Here is a 5,698-nt window from a genome sequence, read left to right as displayed (position 1 = left end):
TTTTTTATTTTATAATTGGCACTAAAGTTAATGTTGACTGACTTATATTGTTGTAATATAATTAATGATGGGGTTTATAGTAAACGTAACATAAGTAATAAAATTATTAAAATGAATAAAATATGGAAATACAATTAATGTAATTATATTAATAAAATTACTAAAATGACACTATACTTCTTTTTTGTACTACTATTCATGTTTCCAAACAATTATCATTTATACTGTTATTCATGTTTCCAAACAATACCAAAACGTACTTCACTTTTAATAATATACTAGATTTTGACCCGCGAGCCTGTGCGTCCGCGTGGGTGTGTTTTAAAAAAAATGTGATGCTATTTAGTTTTTTATGTCACTATTTAGGGTTGGTCAAAAAACTCGAATTCGAAGAATTGAACTGATCCCAATCCGAATAAGTAGTACCAAATCCGAACCAAAATTGATTAAATATCTGAATTATTCAAAATTTTGGTATTTGAAGAACTGAAACCTAATCTAATCCGAACCGAAGTATGTTGGGTATCCAAAATAGATTTATATACTTATATATATATATATATTAATTATTTTTAGAATTAATATATATAAAACATCCAGAATTTATATGATACTTTTAAGTTCGTTTAAATACTTGAAAATATATATAAGTAATCAAACGTAAATATCTAAAATAGTTACAGTATACTCAAACTCCAAAAATACTTAAATAATTATTAATTCTCTATCCAAATATTTAAAGCAAACCAATTTAAATTGGTAATCCAAATCTGAACCGAATCTTCAAAGATCTGAACCGAACACGAAATACTAAATAGACCTGAAAAAGAACCCGAACGCCCACCCCTAATCACTATTATATTTCCTATATATATGTCATCATAGGTTACAAAGAATATGTGTTATCAAATAATTAATCGCATTTTATATGTACTATCAAATAAGTTTTCTTATACGTACAATCATATAAATAATCACATATATTATTTATTAATTTCAATGTGAAATATAAAAACCATAATTTAAGTTGGTGTTTGAAATTAAGATTTGTAATGTATTTTTCTTATATATATTGAAAATATTTTTATAATGGTTATTAGAAAATATGTTAGTAAAAATCAAATTTTGAATGAATTTTTGATATAAATCAATTTTTAATTATTATTTTGATTTGAATATGTATATCAAATAACATAAACTCATTAATTTTTAATATAATGTAATGGACTTCCAATTTTTTTCCTAATTTAGTGTTATCCATATTTCTATACAACACTTTTTTTTAACTGCTATCTATGTTACCAAACAAAAGATTAAAGTATAAATACTTTAATAAGATAGATATAGATAAAATACATTTAATGAATTATTTAAAAGATGTCCCACCATAAAAAAATTACACATAAAAAAAGTAGTGACTTATGTTTTAATATATAAGATAAAAACTGTGTGGTAGAAACTATAGATTGATGTTGTGAGATTGTTATAAAAATATGAGTTATTATTTCATCAATATTATTGATCGGTAAGTTATTCCAATGTATAAAATTGTTGTAAATTATTAATATTATAGAGAAGAATATAAATAACATTTAATAAAAATATATACATATGATTTATTTACATAACTTATTAGTTAGCAAAGAAAACTAACAATTAAAATATAGAAATAATTTAAATAACTAATTGAAGCGAAACAAAATGAGTGATATTTGGCTAACAAGTACATTAAATTATTAAATATATTATATTAATTAATAAAACTAAACATACTCAACTATACGATCATGTATTGTAAATTGTTAAATTTGTTAAAAATACTCAAAACAGGACGTGGGCAGTTAAAAGAAAACCCAAAAAATATTAGGAAAATTTCACGTTTACCACTTTCATGGTACCACTTTTCATTTTTACCATCACTAAAGGGACATTTTAAAAAAAAAACTTTCTAAAAGTAAATTCGAAAACATATTTTTTCAAAATTTATGGTTGAAACTATTTTTTTAAAAAAAATTAGTATTTATTTATATATTTATTACAATCCTAAATTTAACATTCCAAAAACCATACCCCACCCCTCAACTCTAAACCCTAAGTCTAGATTAGTTAACCCTAGGGGTATAAGTGTCTTTTACCTTTCATTAAAAGTGAAAGTAAAAGTGGTTAGTGTAAATATGAAAAATGATACTATGAATGGTATTTGTAAGAATTTCCCAAAAAATATTTAACTCATGTCTTAATACATGAGATTTTTGTTAATTTTAATCTAATATTTGATTTATCGGTTTTATGAAATCTAATTCATAATTGTAAAAAAATTCAAAACTAGTTCATGATTTATAATATTCATAAATTATATGTCTAATTCAAATTAAATCAAGTATAAAACCATCTCGAGTGATTCACTCTATTGTTTTAAAAAAATAGAACAATTCTATAATATAGTTAGAGTGATGAACAAAAAAATAAATGAAATATTTTATTTATAGAGTGAACCTATTTTTACTCTGTTATAGAGTGAAAAGTAGAATATCATTTGACCATTTTTACTCCAAACTCCATTTTAAAATAAAAAATAAATTAGAATTAAAGATGCTCTAACACATGTTACAAATCAAAACCTATGTTTCTTTCTTTGATGTTCTAACGGATTTAGGTTGCTGTGGCATTTATTTTATTAAGAAAAAATGAAAAAAGGAACAATTGTTTTAAAAATATATTGTTATTTATTCATGCATTCATCGTATATTTTTTTTAACAAATAACACAATAAATTAAAGTAAATATTTTCTGAATTTAAGTGATTAATATTTAAAATTTGCACATATATTAATTTTGTTTGTCATCATTTGCACATATATTAATGAAATTAAAATATATATTTATTTATATTATTTTTAATTTATTAATTTTATTATATTTATTTAGTTCTGAATAAAGTTCTATCACTCAATTTTTTATATTTTAGTTTCTGTGTTAGTTTTAAAATAAAATACATTAATTAAATTTAAACATCAATATTTTATATACAAGTAAAAAACTAAAGCATTAATCTTTTATATTTATATATGGAGGGAGTAAATATGTTTATATTCAAGTAATAAAAAATGCAGCGGCGTGATTAAAAGTTAATGATGAGTTTTGAACTAGTGGGAAGCACATAAAAAGTGGTTCTTACACCTAAGAGCATCTCTAATGTACATCTCTATATTTTCGTCTAAAATAGAGATTTCTATAATAGAGGTGAAAATGTTACAATGTATGCCTCTATAATAGAGTTCCTCTATTTTATTTTAAAAGAAAATATAGAGGAAAATTACTTTTTGCCTCTATATTTAGAGGTGAAAATTACATATCTCTATATTTTTCCCTATAAATAGAGGAACTTTAATATAGAGGCATACATTGGATCATTTTCACCTCTATAATAGAGTTTCTCTATTTTTGAGAAAAACATAGAGATAGAAATAGGAGTGGGTTGGAGATGGTCTAAGGCATTAACTCCGCTTGGGCATGTGGGTCGTAGAAAGACCAACATTAGTGATACGCATGTGGAACTTGGAACACCAAAAGTTCCTAATGAGAAAAGCGGTTCAACCGTTGCGGATCTAGCGGATCAAATGGATCGAACGGAACAAGAACGGATTTAGCGGATCAAGTGTGGATCAAGTGGATTTAGCAGATCAAGTGTGGATCAAGTGGATTTAGCGGTTCAAACATATGTTTGAATAGTGAAAGTGGATAAAAAATGGTTACTGTACATATTTAAAATAATTTATATAAAAATTCATAATTTAGTTTTTTCATAACAAAATAAAAAATATTTGTCTTAAAAAATAATTTCTAAATGCAGTTATATATAAAATTTTATTCAAAATAAAATGAAAACCATTTTAAAGATATATATATATATATATATATATATAATTATTTAGAATAGTTTATAGATATATGAATTATTTTCCCCATAACATAATACATAAAATAAACTATATAATATTATATAATTTATAAATTTTTATTATAAAATATTGTTTATATTCTTTTGTTTGGTGATAATTTTATCAGTTATTAATGTTGTTTATCCTAGAAAAATATAAACTAATAAACTTTATCACTAATATAAAAGACTGTCGTAGAAAATTTGTTGGGAAATTGACACAAATATCACATTCATAGTACCACTTTTCATGTTTACACTAATCACTTTTAACCCTCACTTTTAATGAAAGGTAAAAAACACTTATACACCTAGGGTTAACTAATCTAGACTTAGGATTTAGAGTTGAGGGGTGGGATAGGGTTTCTGTAGTATATTAAAAATGTATTTTTTCTTTGAAAAGCATTTAAATATTTTAAATTGATATGTTAGTTAATATTAATGCTCAAAAATAATTTATTACTTTTAATAATAAAACAATATATATAATATAAACTATATTAAAATTTTTACAATATTTTGGACAATTTTTTATCCACTTTCCTCATTCAAACGTATATTTTAGACCGCTAGATCTGCTTGATCCACTCTTGTTCCGCTCGACCCACTTGATGCACTTTTGTTCCGTTCGATCCACTTGATCTATTAGATCCGCAACGCTTGATCCAATTTTTCCATTCAGAGCCTATGTAATCTCAATTCCCAACAGGGAATGTGGGAGGCACGAATGGCATAGTGATTTACTCTTAAAATACTAATATATACTCGATAAAGGCGTATATTTACCCGATAAAGTTTATTTTGGGTGATGTTATTTACTGTATATTCCCCAGTGACAAATAACAAAATTTCTAAAATATCTCTTTTTGTATAAAATTCAAATCAAATTGTTTCTCTTCGTCTTTCTTTTTTTTATTTTCATTTTTCTTTTTCCTTTCGATTTTTTTTATTTTTAATAATCAATATTCTTAAAAAGTTACCGATGATGATATTCACCAAAGTAAACGGATTGCAACAACATATTTAGTGGTCAAGTATAACAATAAGTATTTACATTTTTTTGGTACAAATGTTAAAGTTGTATATCATTTTTAGTTTTTGAGAGAAGATATATTGAAGACAAGAAGTAGAAAAAAAACAACAACATGGAGAGAAAGATGAAGCAACTCCTAAGTTCTAAGGGACATTTAACATAATTTAACAATAGAGAAAACTAGCAGAACCAGAAGCAGGAGCTTGACCAAGTGTAGCATTGCCAAACGGGGCCGGCTCCTTTGATGATGCATGAGACAACGTCATGGTAATTTTGACTTTTCCGCAACGCTGCTCCAACTGATTAGTATCAACTCCGGACAGCTTTGCTATGTCAGTCGATGGAAATCCATGCCTTCGGACCACCACTGGCAGAGGGGAACATAGAGCTCCAAAAATCACCCACTTCTTCTCTAACTAGAACCTCCAGGAGCGAGCGCCATCAGGATAGTCCCACCAAGAACTCAAGTGTCGCACTTATTCAGTTCGACTTCAGAGCTAATGCAAACCACCATAACATAAAAACTAGAAGTCGGGTTTGGCGAGAGAGGCTGCAATTACAATGATGAAGAGGGAGCCAGCACCACATATAGATAGACTACCCCTGTCTATGACAGCGGCAGCCAACTACGATACTGGATGAGATAAGTCTAAACCGCGCCATCGAAACGGAAGACCAAGCTCGAGACCAACGAAACTCAGAACAACCGCACCCAGTTCTACTCT

The sequence above is a fragment of the Brassica rapa genome, chromosome A01 (assembly GCF_000309985.2).
Source record: "Brassica rapa cultivar Chiifu-401-42 chromosome A01, CAAS_Brap_v3.01, whole genome shotgun sequence".
Taxonomy (NCBI): Eukaryota; Viridiplantae; Streptophyta; class Magnoliopsida; order Brassicales; family Brassicaceae; genus Brassica; species Brassica rapa.
The sequence above is the reverse complement of the archived record's forward strand: the minus strand, read 5'-3'. Positions refer to the sequence as shown.